Source organism: Pristiophorus japonicus, unplaced genomic scaffold, assembly GCF_044704955.1.
Source record: "Pristiophorus japonicus isolate sPriJap1 unplaced genomic scaffold, sPriJap1.hap1 HAP1_SCAFFOLD_52, whole genome shotgun sequence".
Classification (NCBI taxonomy): Eukaryota; Metazoa; Chordata; class Chondrichthyes; family Pristiophoridae; genus Pristiophorus; species Pristiophorus japonicus.
The window spans coordinates 1071554-1091336 of record NW_027254426.1 but is presented as its reverse complement, the minus strand read 5'-3'; positions in this window follow the sequence as shown (position 1 = coordinate 1091336).

Below are 19783 nucleotides of genomic sequence, written 5' to 3'. Positions count from 1 at the left end.
GAATGATGTGTAGAATGATGTGTAGAACGATGTGTAGAATGTATGATGTGCAGAGTGAAGTGTAGAATGATGTGTCGAATGATGTGTAGAATGAATGACGTGTAGATTGAATGATGTGTAGAATGATGCGTCGAATAACGTGTAGAATGATGTGTAGAATGATGTGAAGAATGATGTGTAGAATGATCTGCAGAATGATGTGCAGAATGAATGATGTGCAGAATGATGTGTAGAATGATGTGTAGAATGATGTGTAGAATGATGTGTAGAATGATGTGCAGAATGATGTGTAGAATGAATGATTTGTAGAATGAAGTTTACAATGATGATGTGTAGAATAATGTGTGGAATGATGTGTAGAATGATGTGCAGAATGATGTGTAGAATGATGTGTAGACTGACGCGCAGAATGGTGAGTAGAATGTTGTGTAGAGTGGTGTAGAATGATGTGCAGAATGATGTGTCGAATGAAGTGTAGAATAATGTGTACAATTATGTGTAGAATGATGTGCAGAATGATGTGTGGAATGATGTGTAGAATGATGTGTAGAATGTTGTGTAGAGTGGTGTAGAATGATGTGTAGAATTACGTGTAGAATGATATGCAGAATGATGTGTAGAATGATGTGTAGAATGATGTGCAGACTGACATGTAGAATGATGTGCATAATGGTGTGTACAAAGAAGTGTAGAATGAAGTTCAGACTGATGTGTAGAATGGTGTGCAGAATGATGTGTAGAATTTTGTGCAGAATGATGTGTTGAATGAGGTGCAAAATGATGTGTAGATTAACGTGTAGAAAGATGTGTGGAATGATGATGTGTAGAATTATGATGTGGAGAATGATGGGTAGAATTATGATGTGCAGAATGATATGTAGAATGATGCGTATAATGATGTCCAAAATAATATGTGTCGAATGATGTGTAATAAGATGTGTAGAATGATGTGTAGAATGATTTTTGGAATGATGTGTAGAATGATGTGTAGAATGATGTGTAGAATGAAAGATGTGTCGAATGAATGATGTGTAGAATGATGTGTAGCATTATGTCTAGAATGATTTGTAGAATGATGATGTGCAGAATACTGTGTGGAATGATGTGTGGATTGATGTGTAGAATGATGTGTAGAATGTTGTGTAGAATGATGTGTAGAATGATGTGTAGAATGATGATGTGTGGAATGATGATGTGTAGAATGATGAAGTTGGAGAATGATATGTAGAATGATGATATGTAGAATGATTTGTAGAATGGTGTGCAGAATGATGTGTAGAATGTTGTGTGGAATTATGTGTTCAATGATGTGTAGAATGATGTGTAGAATGATGTGAAGAATGATGTGTGGAATGATGTTCAGACTGATTTGCGGAATGATGTGCAGAATGATGTGCAGAATGATGTGTAGAATGATGTGTAGAATGATGTGTAGAATGATGTGTAGAACGATGTGTAGAATGTATGATGTGCAGAGTGAAGTGTAGAATGATGTGTCGAATGATGTGTAGAATGATGTGAAGAATGATGTGTAGAATGATCTGCAGAATGATGTGCAGAATGAATGATGTGCAGAATGATGTGTAGAATGATGTGCAGAATGATGTGCAGAATGATGTGTAGAATGATGTGCAGAATGATGTGTAGAATGAATGATTTGTAGAATGAAGTTTACAATGATGATGTGTAGAATAATGTGCGGAATGATGTGTAGAATGATGTGTAGACTGACGCGTAGAATGGTGAGTAGAATGTTGTGTAGAGTGGTGTAGAATGATGTGCAGAATGATGTGTCGAATGAAGTGTAGAATAATGTGTACAATTATGTGTAGAATGATGTGCAGAATGATGTGTGGAATGATGTGTAGAATGATGTGTAGAATGTTGTGTAGAGTGGTGTAGAATGATGTGTAGAATTACGTGTAGAATGATATGCAGAATGATGTGTAGAATGATGTGTAGAATGATGTGCAGACTGACATGTCGAATGATGTGCATAATGATGTGTACAAAGAAGTGTAGAATGAAGTTCAGACTGATGTGTAGAATGGTGTGCAGAATGATGTGTAGAATTTTGTGCAGAATGATGTGTTGAATGAAGTGCAAAATGATGTGTAGATTGACGTGTAGAAAGATGTGTGGAATGATGATGTGTAGAATTATGATGTGGAGAATGATGGGTAGAATTATGATGTGCAGAATGATATGTAGACTGATGCGTATAATGATGTCCAAAATAATATGTGTCGAATGATGTGTAATAAGATGTGTAGAATGATGTGTAGAATGATTTTTGGAATGATGTGTAGAATGATGTGTAGAATGTTGTGTAGAATGAATGATGTGTCGAATGAATGATGTGTAGAATGATGTGTAGCATTATGTCTAGAATGATTTGTAGAATGATGATGTGCAGAATACTGTGTGGAATGATGTGTGGATTGATGTGTAGAATGATGTGTAGAATGTTGTGTAGAATGATGTGTAGAATGATGTGCAGAATGATGATGTGTGGAATGATGATGTGTAGAATGATGAAGTTGGAGAATGATATGTAGAATGATGATATGTAGAATGATTTGTAGAATGGTGTGCAGAATGATGTGTAGAATGTTGTGTGGAATTATGTGTTGAATGATGTGTAGAATGATGTGTAGAATGATGTGAAGAATGATGTGTGGAATGATGTTCAGACTGATTTGTGGAATGATGTGCAGAATGATGTGCAGAATGATGTGTAGAATGATGTGTAGAATGATGTGTAGAATGATGTGCAGAATGATGCGTAGAATGAATGATCTGTAGAATGAAGTTTACAATGATGATGTGTAGAATAATGTGTGGAATGATGTGTAGAATGATGTGTAGAATGATGTGCAGAATGATGTGTAGAATGATGTGTAGAATGATGTGTAGAATGATTTGCAGAATGATGTGTAGAATGAATGATCTGTAGAATTAAGTTTACAATGATGATGTGTAGAATAATGTGTGGAATGATGTGTAGAATGATGTGTAGAATGATGTGCAGAATGATGTGTATAATGATGTGTACAAAGTAGTGTAGAATGAAGTTCAGACTGATGTGTAGAATGGTGTGCAGAATGATGTGCAGCATTTTGTGCAGAATGATGTGTAGAATGAATGATCTGTAGAATTAAGTTTACAATGATGATGTGTAGAATAATGTGTGGAATGATGTGTAGAATTACATGTAGAATGATATGCAGAATGATGTGTAGAATGATGTGTAGAATGATGTGCAGACTGACATATAGAATGATGTGCATAATGATTTGTACAAAGTAGTGTAGAATGAAGTTCAGACTGATGTGTAGAATGGTGTGCAGAATGATGTGCAGCATTTTGTGCAGAATGATGTGTAGAATAAAGTGTAGAATGATGTGTAGAATGATGATGTGTAGAATGATGTGCAGAATGATGTACCGAATGATGTGTAGAATGATGTGTAGAATGATGTGTAGAATGATGTGTACAATAATGTGTAGAACGATGTGTAGAATGTATGATGTGCAGAATGAAGTGTAGAATGATGTGTAGAATCATGTGTAGAATGAATGATGTGGAGAATGGTGTGTAGATTGATGTGTAGAATGAAGTGTAGAATGATGTGTTTAATGATTTGTAGAATGTTCTGTAGAATGATGTACCGAGTGATGTGTAGAATGAAGTGGAGAATGATGTTTATAATGATGTGTAGAATGTTGTGTCGAATTATGTTTAGTATGTCGTTAAGAATCAATGATGTTTAGAATGATGTGTAGATTGATGTGTAGAATGATGTGTAGAATGAAGGTTGTGCAGAATGAATGATGTGTAGAATTACGTGCAGATTGATATGTAGAATGATGTGCAGAATGATGTTTAGAATGATGTGTATAATGATGTGTAGAATGAATAATGCGTAGAATGATGTGTAGAATGATTGGGAGAATCAATGATGTATAGAATGATGTGCAGTATGGTGTGGAGAATGATGTGCCGAATGATGTTTAGAATGATGTGTAGAATGATGTGTAGAATGAATGAAGTATAGAATTACGTGTAGAATGATAAGTAGAATGATGTGTAGAATGATGTATAGAATGATGTGTAGAGTGATGTGTCGAATGATGTGTCGAATGAATGATGTGTTGACTGATGTGTAGATTGTTGTGTAGAATGATTTGTAGAATGATGTGTAGATTCAATGATCTGTAGAATGATGTGTAGATTGATGTATCGAATGAAGTGCAGAATGCAGTGTAGATTGATTGTTTAGAATGATGTGTAGAATGATATTATGTAGAATGATGTGTAGAATGATGTGTCGAATGATGTGTCGAATGAATGATGTGTAGATTGTGGTGTAGAATAATTTGTAGAAAGATGTGTAGAATAAAGTGTAGAATGATGTGTAGAATGATGAAGTGTAGAATGATGTGCAGAATGATGTACCGAATGATGTGTAGACTGATGTGTAGAATGATGTGTAGAATGATGTGTAGAATGATGTGTAGAACGATGTGTAGAATGTATGATGTGCAGAGTGAAGTGTAGAATGATGTGTCGAATGCTGTGTAGAATGATGTGTAGAATGACGTGAAGAATGATGTGTAGAATGATCTGCAGAATGATGTGCAGAATGAATGATGTGTAGAATGAGGTGTAGAATGATGTGTAGAATGATGTGCAGAATGATGTGTAGAATGATGTGCAGATTGATGTGTAGAATGAATGATTTGTAGAATGAAGTTTACAATGATGATGTGTAGAATAATGTGTGGAATGATGTGTAGAATGATGTGTACAATTATGTGTAGAATGATGTGCAGAATGATGTCTGGAATGATGTGTAGAATGATGTGTAGAATGTTGTGTAGAGTGGTGTAGAATGATGTGTAGAATTACGTGTAGAATGATATGCAGAATGATGTGTAGAATGATGTGTAGAATGATGTGCAGACTGACATGTAGAATGATGTGCATAATGATGTGTACAAAGAAGTGTAGAATGAAGTTCAGACTGATGTGTAGAATGGTGTGCAGAATGATGTGTAGAATTTTGTGCAGAATGATGTGTTGAATGATGTGCAAAATGATGTGTAGATTGACGTGTAGAAAGATGTGTGGAATGATGATGTGTAGAATTATGATGTGGAGAATGATGGGTAGAATTATGATGTGCAGAATGATGTGTAGAATGATTTTTGGAATGATGTGTAGAATGATGTGTAGAATGATGTGTAGAATGAATGATGTGAAGAAAGATGTGTAGAATGATGATATCTGGAATGATGTGTAGAATGATGTGTAGAAATATGTATAGAATGATGTGTAGAATGATGTGCAGAATGATGTGCAGAATGATATGCAGAATGATGTGCAGAATGATGTGTAGCATGATGTGTCTGTTGTGTAGAATGATGTACAGAATTATGTGTAGGATGATGTCTCGAATGATGTGTAGAATGATGTGTAGAATTATGTGTCGAATGATGTTTAGAATGATGTGTAGAATGATGTGTAGAATTATGTGTCGAATGATATTTAGAATGATGTATAGAATGATGTTTAGAATTATGTGTAGAATTAATGATATGTCGAATGATGTGTGGAAAGACATGGAGTATGAATGACGTGTAGAATGAAGTGGCGAATCATGTGTAGTATGATGTGTAGAATGATGTGAAGCTTGATGTGTAAATTGAATGATGTGCAGTATGATGTGTAGAATTTTGTGTAGAATAATGTGAAGAAAGATGTGTCAAAAGATGTGTTGTATGAATGATGCGTATAATGATTTGTAGAGTGATATGTAGAATGATATGATGAATCATGTGCAGAATGATGTGCACAATGATGTGCAGAATGAATCATGTGTAAAATGATGTGTAGAATGATGTGCACAATGATGTGTAGAATGATGTGTTGATTGATGTGTAGAATTAATGATGTGCACAATTATGTGTGGAATGATGTTTAGAATGATGTGTAGAATGAATGACGTGCTGAAAAGACGCATTGAATAATCTGTAGAATGATGTGTGGAATGATATGTAGAATTAAAGATGTGAAGAATGATGTGTAGAATGATGTGTAGAATGATGTGCGGAATGATGTGCAGAATGATGTGTAGATTGATGTGCAGAATGATGTGTAGGATGATAGATCGAAAGATGTGTAGAATGATGTGTATAATGATGTGTAGAATGATGAGTGGAATGATGTGTAGCATGATGTTTCGAATGATGTGTAGAATGATGTGTAGAATTATGTGTAGAATTATGTGTAAAATGAATGATATGTAGAATGATGTGTGAAATGACATGTTTTATGAATGACATGAAGAATGAAGTGTCGAATCGTGTGTAGTATGATGTGTAGAATGATGTGTAGCTTGATGTGTAGAATGATGTGTAGAATGAAATGTAGAATGTTGTGTAGAATGATGTGCAGAATGATGTGTAGAATGATGTGTAGAATGATGTGTAGAATGACGTGTAGAATGATGTGCAGAATGTTGCCTAGATTGACGTGTAGAATGATGTGTAGATTGAGGTGTAGAATGATGTGTAAAATGATGTGTAGAATGACGTGTAGAATTATGTGTGGAATGATGTGTAGAATGATGTTTAGAATGATGTGTAGAATGATGTGTAGAATGATGTGTAGAATGATGTGCAGAATGATGTGTGGAATGATGTGCAGAATGATGTGTAGAATGTTGTGTAGAGTGGTGTAGAATGATGTGTAGAATTACGTGTAGAATGACATGCAGAATGATGTGTAGAATGCTGTGTAGAATGATGTGCAGACTGACATGTAGAATGATGTGCAGAATGATGTGTAGAATGATTTGTGGAATGACGTGTAGAATGATGTGCAGAATGATGATGTGTGCAATGATGATGTGTCGAAAGATGATGTGGAGAATGATGTGTAGAATGAAGTTGTGTAGAATGATGTGTAGAATGATGTGTAGAATGATGTGCAGACTGATGTGAAGAATGATGTGTATAATGATGTGTAGAATGAAGATGTGTAGAATGAGGTGTAGAATGAAGTGTACAATGATGTGTAGAATGATGATGTGTAGAATGATGATAGGGACAATGATGTGTAGAATGATGTGTAGAATGATATGTAAAATGATGTGTATAATTATGTGTAGAATAATGTGTAGAATGATGTGTAGTATGATGTGTAGAATGATGTGTAGAATAATGTGTCGAATGATGTGCAGACTGATGTGTAGAATGATGTGTAGAATGATGTGTAGAATGATGTGTAGTATGAAATTCAGACTGATGTGCAGAGTGATATGGAGAATGAGGTGTAGAATGATGTGTATAATGAAGTGAAGAATAATGTGTGGAATGACGTGTAGTATGATGTGTAGAATGATGTGTAGAATGATGTGTAAAATGATTTGCAGACTGATGTGTAGAATGACGTGTAGAATGATGAGTAGAATGTTGTGTGAATTGATGTGTGGAATGATGAGTAGAATGATGATGTATGGAATGATGCTGTGTAGAATGATGATGTGGAGAATGATGTATAAAATGATGATGTGCAGAATGATGTGTAGAATGATGTACAGTATGATGAGCAGAATGATGTGTAGAATGATCTCTGGAATGATGTGCAGAATGATGTGTAGAATGATTTGTACAATGACGTGTAGAATTACGTGTAGAATGATGTGCAGAATCATGTGTAGAATTACTTGCAGAATGATGAGCAGAACGACATGCAGAATGATAGCAGAATGATGTGCAGAATGGTGTGTAGAATGATGTTCAGAATGAAGTGTAGGATGTTGTGTAGAATGACGTGTAGAATGATGTGTAGAATGTTGTGCAGATTGATGTGTAGAATGATGTGTAGAATGATGTGTAGTATGATGTTCAGACGGATGTGTAGAGTGATGTGTCGAATGTAGTGTAGAATGATGTGAAGAATGATGTGTAGAATGACGTGTAGAATTACGTGTAGAATGATGTGTAGAATGATGTTTAGAATGATGTGTAGAACGATGTGCAGAATAATGTGTAGAATGAATGATCTGTAGAATGATGTGTACAATGATGATGTGTAGAATGATGTATAGAATGATATGTAGATTGATTTGTAGAATGTTGTGTAGAGTGATGTGTAGAATGATGTGTAAAATGATGTGCAGAATTATGTGTAGAATGATGTGTAGAATGATGTGTTGAATGATGTGCAGAATGATGTGTAGTATGATGTGCAGAATGTTGTGTAGTATGAAGTGTAGAATGATGTGTAGAATGATGTGTGGAATGATGTGTAGAATGATGATGTGTGGAATGATGAATTGTCGAATGATGATGTGGAGAAAAATGTGTAGAACGAAGAAGTGTAGAATGATGTGTAGAATGATGTGTAGATTGATGTGTAGAATGATGTGTAGAATGATGTGTGGAATTTTGTGTAGAATGATGTGTAGATTGATGTGTAGAATGATGTGTAGAATGATGTGTATAATGATGATGTGTGGAATGATGATGTGTCGAATGATGATGTGGTGAATGATGTGTAGAATGATGTGCAGACTGAAGTTCAGAATGATGTGTAGAATGATGTGTAAAATATTATGTAGAATGATGTGTATAATGATGTGAAGAATAACGTGTCGAATGACGTGTAGTATGATGTGTAGAATGATGTGTAGAATGATGTGTAAAATGATGTGCAGACTGATGTGTAGAATGATGTGTAGAATGATGTGTAGAATGAATGATGTGTAGAATGAAGTGTAGAATGATGTGTAGAATGATATGTAAAATGATGTGTATAATTATGTGTAGAATAATGTGTAGAATGATGTGTAGTATGATGTGTCGAATAATGTGTAGAATGATGTGTCGAATGATGTGCAGACTGATGTGCAGAATGATGTGTAGAATGATGTGTAGAATGATGTGTAGTATGAAATTCAGACTGATGTGTAGAGTGATGTGCAGAATGTTGTGTAGATTGAAGTGTAGAATGATATGTAGATTGGTGTGTAGAATGATGTATATAATGATGTGTAGAATGATGATGTGTGGAATGATGATGTGTCGAATGATGATGTGGAGAAAAATGTGTAGAATGATGTGTAGTATGATGTGTAGAATGATATTTAGTATGATGTTCAGACTGATGTGTAGAGTGATATGGAGAATGAGGTGTAGAATGATGTGTAGAATGACGTGCATAATGATGAGCAGAATGATGTGTAGAATGGTGTGTAGTATGATGTTCAGACTGATGTGTGGAGTGATGTGCAGAACGATGTGTAGAATGATGTGTAGAATGATGTGTAGAATTACATGCAGAATGATGAGCAGAACGACATGCAGAATGATAGCAGAATGATGTGAAGAATGGTGTGTAGAATGATGTTCAGAATGAAGTGTAGGATGTTGTGTAGAATGACGTGTAGAATGATGTGTAGAATGTTGTGCAGATTGATGTGTAGAATGTTGTGCAGATTGATGTGTAGAATGATGTGTAGAATGATGTGTAGTATGATGTTCAGACGGATGTGTAGAGTGATGTGTCGAATGTAGTGTAGAATGATGTGAAGAATGATGTGTAGAATGACGTGTAGAATTATGTGTAGAATGATGTGTAGAATGATGTTTAGAATGATGTGTAGAACGATGTGCAGAATAATGTGTAGAATTAATGATCTGTAGAATGATGTGTACAATGATGATGTGTAGAATGATGTATAGAATGATACGTAGATTGATTTGTAGAATGTTGTGTAGAGTGATGTGTAGAATGATGTGTAGAATGATGTGCAGAATGATGTGTAGAATGATGTGCAGAATGTTGTGAAGAATTACGTGCAGAATGATGACTAGAATGACGTGCAGAATGATGTGCAGAATGATGTGCAGAATGATGTGTCGAATGATGTGCAGAATGAAGTGTAGGATGATGTGTAGAATGACGTGCAGAATGATGAGTAGAATGCTGTGCAGATTGGTGCGTAGAATGATGTGTAGAATTATGATGTGTGGAATGATGATGTGTAGAATGATGTTGTGGAGAATGATGTATCGAATGATGATGTGCAGAATAATGGGTAGAATGATGTGCATAATGATGCGCATAATGATGTTTCGAATGATGTGTGGAATGGTGTGTAGAATGATGTGTAAAATGATGTGTGGAATGGTGTGTAGAATGACATGTAGTATGATTTTCAGACTGATGTGTAGAATAATGTGTAGAATGATGTGCAGATTGATGTGTATAATGATGTGTAGAATGACATGTAGAATGATGTGTAAAAGTACGTGCAGAATAGTGCAGAATAACGTGTAGAATGATGTGTGGAATGATGTGCAGACTGATGTGTAGAATGATGTGCAGAATGATGTGTCGAATGATGTGCAGAATGAAGTGTAGGATGATGAGTAGAATGACGTGCAGAATGATGAGTAGAATGCTGTGCAGATTGGTGCGTAGAATGATGTGTAGAATTATGATGTGTGGAATGATGATGTGTAGAATGATGTTGTGGAGAATGATGTATCGAATGATGATGTGCAGAATAATGGGTAGAATGATGTGCAGAATGATGCGCATAATGATGTTTCGAATGATGTGTGGAATGGTGTGTAGAATGATGTGTAAAATGATGTGTGGAATGGTGTGTAGAATGACATGTAGTATGATTTTCAGACTGATGTGTAGAATAATGTGTAGAATGATGTGCAGATTGATGTGTATAATGATGTGTAGAATGACATGTAGAATGATGTGTAAAAGTACGTGCAGAATAGTGCAGAATAACGTGTAGAATGATGTGTGGAATGATGTGCAGACTGATGTGTAGAATGATGTGCAGAATGATGTGTGGAATGACGTGTAGAATGATGTGTAGAATGTTGTGCAGAATGATGTGTAGAATGATGTGCAGAATGAAGTGTAGGATGATGTGTAGAACGACGTGCATAATGATGAGCAGAATGATGTGTAGAATGGTGTGGAGTATGATGTTCAGAATGATGTGTGGAGTGATGTGCAGAACGATGTGTAGAATGATGTGTAGAATGATGTGTAGAATTACTTTCAGAATGATGAGTAGAACGACATGCAAAATGATGAGCAGAATGATGTGCAGAATGTTGTGTAGAATGATGTGCAGAATGAAGTGTAGGATGATGTGTAGAATGACGTGTAGAATGATGAGTAGAATGTTGTGCAGATTGATGTGTCGAATGATCTGTAGAATGATGTGTATTATGATGTTCAGAATGATGTGTAGAGTGATGTGTAGAATGTTGTGTAGAATGATGTGAAGAATGATGTGTAGAATGACGTGTAGAATTATATGTAGAATGATATGTAGAATGATGTTTAGAATGATGTGCAGAACGATGTGCAGAATAATGTGTAGAATGAATGATCTGTAGAATGATGTGTACAATGATGATGTGTGGAATGATGAAGTGTCGAATGATGATGTGAAGAAAGATGTGTAGAATGAAGATGTGTAGCATGATGTGTAGAATGATGTGTCGAATGATGTGCAGATTGATGTGTAGAATGATGTGTAGATTGATGTGTGGAATGTTGCATAGAATAATGTTTAGAATGATGTGTAGAATGACGTGTAGAATGACGTGTAGAATGATGTGCAGAATGATGTGTAGAATGATATGCAGAATGTTGTGTAGATTGATGTGAAGAATGATGTGTAGAATGATGTGTAAACTGATGTTTAGAATGACGTGTAGAATGATGTGTAGAATGATGTGTAGAATGATGTGTGGAATGATGTGTAGAATGATGTGTAAATTTATGTGTAGAATGATGATGTGTAGAATGATGATATGGAGAATGATGTGCAGAATGATGTGTATAATGAAGTGAAGAATAATGTGTGGAATGACGTGTAGTATGATGTGTAGAATGATGTGTAGAATGATGTGTAAAATGATGTGCAGACTGATGTGTAGAATGATGTGTAGAATGATGTGTAGAATGAATGATGTGTAGAATGATGTGTAGAATGATGTGTAGAATGATGATGTGTAGAATGATGTGTAGAATGATATGTAAATTGATTTGTAGAATGATGTGTAGAGTGAATGATCTGTAGAATGATGTGTACAATGATGATGTGTAGAATGATGTGTAGAATGATATGTAAATTGATTTGTAGAATGATGTGTAGTGTGATGTGTAGAATGATGTGTAGAATGATGTGCAGAATGATGTGTCGTATATTGTTCAGACTGATGTGTAGAGTGATATGGACAATGATGTGTAGAATGATGTGTAGAATGACGTGTAGAATTACGTGTAGAATGATGTGTAGAATGACGTGCAGAATGATGTGTAGAATGTTGTGTAGAATGATGTGTAGTATATTGTTCAGACTGATGTGGAGAGTGATGTGCAGAATGATGTGTAGAATGATGTGTAGAATTACGTGCAGAATGATGAGTAGAATGACGTGCAGAATGATGTGAAGAATGATGTGCAGAATGATGTGTCGAATGTTGTGCAGAATGAAGTGTAGGATGATGTGTAGAATGACGTGCAGAATGATGAGTAGAATTCTGTGCAGATTGGTGTGTAGAATGATGTGTAGAATTATGATGTGTGGAATGATGACGTGTAGAATGATGATGTGGAGAATGATGTATCGAATGATGATGTGCAGAATGATGGGTAGAATGATGTGCAGAATGATGCGCATAATGATGTTTCGAATGATGTGTGGAATGTTGTGTAGAATGATGTGTAGAATGATGTGTGGAATGGTGTGTAGAATGATGTGTAGAATGATGTGTAGAATGATGTGTAGAATGATATGTAGTATGATTTTCAGACTGATGTGTTGAATAATTTGTCGAATGATGTGCAGATTGATGTGTATAATGATGTGTAGAATGATATGTAGAATGATGTGTAAAAGTACGTGCAGAATGTAGTGTAGAATAACGTGTAGAATGATGTGTGGAATGATGTGCAGACTGATGTGTAGAATGATGTGCAGAATGATGTGTGGAATGACGTGCAGAATGATGTGTAAAATGTTGTGCAGAATGATGTGCAGAATGATGTGCAGAATGAAGTGTAGGATGATGTGTAGAATGACGTGCATAATGATGAGCAGAATGATGTGTAGAATGGTGTGTAGTATGATTTTCAGACTGATGTGTGGAGTGATGTGTAGAATGATGTGTAGAATGATGTGTAGAATGATGATGTTTAGAATGACGTGTATATTGACGTGTAGAATGATATGTAGAATGACGTGTAGATTGATGTGTAGAATGATGTGTAGAATGATGTGTGGAATGTTGTGTAGAATGATGTGAAGAATGATGTGTAGAATGACGTGTAGAATGACGTGTAGAATGATGTGCAGAATGATGTGTAGAATGATGTGCAGAATGTTGTGTAGGTTGATGTGTAGAATGATGTGTAGATTGATGTGTAGAATGATGTGTAGAGTGAATGATCTGTAGAATGATGTGTACAATGATGATGTGTAGATTGAAGTGTAGAATGATATGTAAATTGATTTGTAGAATGATGTGTAGTGTGATGTGTAGAATGATGTGTAGAATGATGTGCAGAATGAAGTGTAGAATGATTTGTGGAATGACGCGTGTAGAATGATGTGCAGAATGATGATGTGTGCAATGATGATGTGTCGAAAGATGATGTGGAGAATGATGTGTAGAATGAAGTTGTGTAGAATGATGTGTAGAATGATGTGTAGAATGATGTGCAGACTGATGTGAAGAATGATGTGTATAATGATGTGTAGAATGAAGATGTGTAGAATGAGGTGTAGAATGAAGTGTACAATGCTGTGTAGAATGATGATGTGTAGAATGATGATAGGGAGAATGATGTGTAGAATGATGTGTAGAATGATATGTAAAATGATGTGTATAATTATGTGTAGAATAATGTGTAGAATGATGTGTAGTATGATGTGTAGAATGATGTGTAGAATAATGTGTCGAATGATGTGCAGACTGATGTGTAGAATGATGTGTAGAATGATGTGTAGAATGATGTGTAGTATGAAATTCAGACTGATGTGCAGAGTGATATGGAGAATGAGGTGTAGAATGATGTGTAAAATGACGTGTAGAATTACGTGTAGAATGATGTGTAGAATGACGTGCAGTATGATGTGCAGAATGTTGTGCAGAACGATGTGTAGTATATTGTTCAGACTGATGTGGAGAATGATGTGCAGAATGATGTGTGGAATGGTGTGTGGAATGATGTGCAGAATGATGTGTAGAATGATGTGTAGAATGATGTGTAGAATGATGTGTATAATGATGTGTAGAATGATATGTAGAATGATGTGTAAAATTACGTGTAGAATGAAATTTAGAATGGCGTGTAGAATGATGTGTAGAATGATGTGCAGACTGATGTGTAGAATGATTTGTAGAATGATGTGTAGAATGATGTGTAGAATGATGTGCACAATGATATGTACGATGATGATTTGTAGAATGATGTGTAGAATGTTGTGTAGAACGATGTGCAGAATGATGTGTAGAATGATGCGTAGAATGAATGATGTGAAGAATGATGTGTAGAATGATGATGTCTGGAATGATGTGTAAAATGATGTGTAGAAAAATGTGGAGAATGATGTGTAGAATGAAGTCTAGAATGATGTGTAGAATTATGTGCACAATGATATCTACAAAGATGATGTGTAGAACGATGTGTAGAATGTTGTGTAGAACGATGTGCAGAATGATGTGTAGAATGATGCGTAGCATGAATCATGTGAAGAATGATGTGTAGAATGATGATGTCTGGAATGATGTGTAGAATGATGTGTAGAATTATGTGCAGAATGATGTGCAGAATGAGGAGCAGATTGATGTGTAGAATGATATATAGAATGATGTGTAGAATGATGTGTACAATGATGGGCAGAATGAATGATGTGTAGAATTATTTGTACTATGATGGGTAGAATGAATGATGTGTAGAATGACGTGTCGAATTATGTGTAGAATGATGTGTAGAATGATATTTCGAATGATGTGCAGAATGATGTGTAGAATGATGTGAAGATTGATGTGTAGAATGATGATGTGTAGAATGATGATCTGGAGAATGATGTGTAGAATGATCTGTAGAATGATGTGCAGAATGATGTGTAGAATGATGTGTAGAATGATGTGTAGAATGATGTGCAGGCTGATGTGTAGAATGATGTGTAGAATGATGTGTAGAATGATGTGTAGTATGATGTTCAGACTGATGTGTAGAGTGATGTGTAGAACGATGTGTAGAATGATGTCTAGAATGCTGTGTAGAATTACGTGTAAAATGATGAGTACAATGATGTGCAGAATGATGTGTAGAATGATGAACAGAATTATGTGTAGAATGACGTGTTGAATGATCAGTAGAATGTTGTGTGAATTGATGTGTAGAATGATGTGTAGAATGATGATGTGTGGAATGATGATGTGTAGAATGATGATGTGGAGAATGAAGTGTAAAATGATGATGCGCAGAATGATGTGTAGAATGATCTGTGGAATGATGTGTCGAATGAAGTGCAGAATGATGTGTAGAATGATGATGTGTAGAATGATGTGTAGAATGACGTGTAGAATAATGTGTAGAAAGATGTGTAGAATGATGTGTAGAATGTTGTGTAGAACGATGTGCAGAATGATGTGTAGAATGATGCGTAGCATGAATCATGTGAAGAAACATGTGTGGAATGATGATGTCTGGAATGATGTGTAGAATGATGTGTAGAATTATGTGCAGAATCATGTGCAGAATGATGAGCAGAATGATGTGTAGAATGATGTATAGAATGATGTGTAGAATGATGTGTATAAGGATGGGCGGAATGAATGATGTGTAGAATGATTTGTACTATGATGGGTTGAATGAATGATGTGTTGAATGACGTGTCGAATTATGTGTAGAATGATGTGTAGAATGATGTTTAGAATGATGTGAAGTATGATGTGAAGAATGATGTGTAGAATGATGTGTAGATTGATGTGTAGAATGATGTTGGGAAGAATGAAGATCTGGAGAATGATGTGTAGAATGATGTGTAGAATGATGTGCAGAATGAAGTGCAGGCTGATGTGTAGAATGATGTGTAGAATGACGTGTAGAATGATGTGTAGTATGATGTTCAGACTGATGTGTAGAGTGATGTGTAGAACGATGTGTAGAATGATGTGTAGAATGCTGTGTAGAATTACGTGTAAAATGATGAGTAGAATGATGTGCAGAATGATGTGTAGAATGACGTGTAGAATGATGAGTAGAATGTTGTGTGAATTGATGTGTGGAATGATGTGTAGAATGATGATGTATGGAATGATGCTGTGTAGAATGATGATGTGGAGAATGATGTATAAAATGATGATGTGCAGAATGATGTGTAGAATGATGTACAGTATGATGAGCAGAATGATGTGTAGAATGATCTCTGGAATGATGTGCAGAATGATGTGTAGAATGATTTGTACAATGACGTGTAGAATTACGTGTAGAATGATGTGCAGAATCATGTGTAGAATGATGTGTAGAATGATGTGCAGAATGATGTGTAGAATGATGTGCAGAATGACGGGTAGAATTATGTGCAGAATGATGTGTAGAATGATGTGCAGAAGGATGTGTAGATTGATGTGTAGAATGATGTGTAGATTGATGGGTAGAATAATATGTAGAATGATGTGTCGAATGATGATGTGTGGAATAATGATGTGTCTAATGATGATGCGGAGAATGATGTGTAGAATGATGATGTGTAGAATGATGTGTAGAATGATGTGCAGACTGACGTGTACAATGATGTTTAGAATGATGTGTAGAATGATGTGTAGAATGATGTGTAGATTGATGTGTAGAATGATGATTTGTAGAATGATGTGTAGAATGATGTATAGAATGATGTGTAGAATGATGTGCGGACTGATGTGTAGAATGATGTGCAGAATGATATGTAGAATGACATGTAGTATGATGTTCAGACTGATGTGTAGAGTAATGTGTACAATTATGTGTAGAATGATGTGTAGAATGATGTCTGGATTGATGTGTAGAATGATGATTTGTAGAATGATGTGTAGAATGATTTGTAGAATGATGTGTAAAATGATGTGCGGACTGATGTGCAGAATGATGTGCAGAATGATGTGTAGAATGACATGTAGTATGATGTTCAGACAGATGTGTAGAGTAATGTGTACAATTATGTGTAGAATGATGTGTAGAATGATGTGTAGAATTACGTGTAGAATGATGTGTAGAATGAGGTGCAGAATGATGTGTAGAATTAAGTCTAGAATGATGTGTAGAATGATGTGCAGACTGATGTGAAGACTGATGTCTAGAATGATGTTTAGAATGACGTGTAGTATGATGTTCAGATAGATGTATAGAGTGATGTGTAGAATGATGTGTAGAATGATGTGTACAATGATGTGTAGAATTACGTGTAGAATGATGAGTAGAATGATGTGCAGAATGACGTGCGGAATGATGTGCGGAATGATGTGTCGAATGATGTGCAGAATGCTGAGTAGAATGTTGTGTAGATTGATATGCAGAATGATGTGTAGGATGATGTGTAGAATGAAGATGTGGAGAATGATGTGTAGAATGATGATGTGGTGAATGATGTTTAGAATGATATGCAGAATGACGCGCAGAATGATGTGTCGAATGATGTGTGGAATGATGTGTAGAATGATATGTAGACAGTTGTGTTGAGTGCTGTAGAATGATGTGTAGAATTACTTGTAGAATGATATGCTGAATGATGTGCAGAATGATGTGTAGAATGATGTGTAGAATTACGTGTAGAATGATGTGCTGAATGATGTGTAGAATGAAGTGTAGAATGATGTGCAGATTGATATGTAGAATGATGTTCAGACTGATGTGTAGAATGATCTGTAGAATGATGTGTAGAATGATGTGTAGAATGATGTGTAGAATGATGTGCAGAATGATGTGTAGAATGATATGTAGAATGATATGTACAATGATGTGCAGAATAATGTGTAGAATGACGTGAAGAATGATGTGTAGAATGATGTGTAGAATTACGTGTAGAACGATGTGTAGAATGATGTGCAGAATGATGTGTAGAAATGATGTGTCTGATGTGTGGAATGATGTGCAGAATGATGTGTAGAATGTTGTGTAGAATGATGTTTAGAATGATGTGTAGAATGATGTGCAGAATGATGTGTAGAATTACGTGTAGAACGATGTGTAGAATGATGTGCAGAATGATGTGTAGAAATGATGTGTCTGATGTGTGGAATGATGTGCAGAATGATGTGTAGAATGTTGTGTAGAATGATGTTTAGAATGATGTTTAGAATGATGTGCAGAATGATGTGTAGGATGATATGAAGAATGATCTGTATAATAATGTGTAGAATAATGTGTAGAATGATGCGTGGTATGATGTGTAGAATGATGTGCAGAATGATGTGTAGAATGTTTTGTAGAATGATATGTATAATGATGTGCAGAATAATGTGTAGAATGATGTGAAGAATAATGTGTAGAATGATGATGTCTGGAATGATGTGTAGAATGATGTGTAGAATTATGTGTAGTACAATGTGTAGAATGATGTGCAGAATGATTTGCAGAATGATGTATAGGGCGATGTGTAGAATGATGTGTAGAATGATGTGTACAATGATGTGTACAATTACGTGTAGAATGATGAGTAGAATGATGTGCACAATGATGTGCAGAATGATGTGCAGAATGATGTGTCGAATGATGTGCAGAATGATGAGTAGAATGTTGTGTAGATTGATATGTAGAATGATGATGTGTGGAATAATGATGTGTAGAATGAAGATGTGGAGAATGATGTGTAGAATGATGATGTGCAGAATGATGTGTAGAATGATGTGCAGAATGACACGCATAATGACGTGTCGAATGATGTGTGGAATGATGTGTAGAATGATATGTAGAAAGTTGCGTAGAGTGCTGTAGAATGATGTGTAGAATTACATGTAGAATGATTTGCTGAAAGATGTGTAGAATGATGTGTAGAATGATGTGTAGAATTATGTGCAGACTGATATGTAGAATGATGTTCAGATTAATGTGTAGAATGATCTGTAGAATGATGTGTAGGATGATGTGTAGAATGATGTGCAGAATGATGTGCAGAATGATATGTATAATGATATGTATAATGATGTGCAGAATAATGTGTAGAATGATGTGAAGAATGATGTGCAGAATGATGATGTCTGGAATGATGTGTAGAATGATGTGTAGAATTATGTGTAGAACGATTTGTAGAATGACGTGCAGAATGATTTGTAGAATGATGTGTAGGATGATATGAAGAATGATCTGCATAATGATGTGGAGAATAATGTGTAGAATGATGCGTAGTATGACGTGTAGAATGATGTGCAGAATGATGTGTATAATTATGTGCAAAATGAATGATGTGTAGTATGTTGTTCAGACAGATGTGTCGAGTGATGTGCAGAATAATGTATCGAAGGATGTGTAGAATGATGTGTAGAATGATGTGCAGAATGATGTGTAGAATGATGTGCAGAATGAAGTGTAGAACTATGTATAGAATGACGTGTAGAATGATGAGTAGAATGTTGTGTAGATTGATTTGTAGAATGATGTGTAGAATGATGATGTGTGGATTGATGATGTGTAGAATGAAGATGTGGAGAATTATGTGCAGAATGATGATGTGCGGAATGAT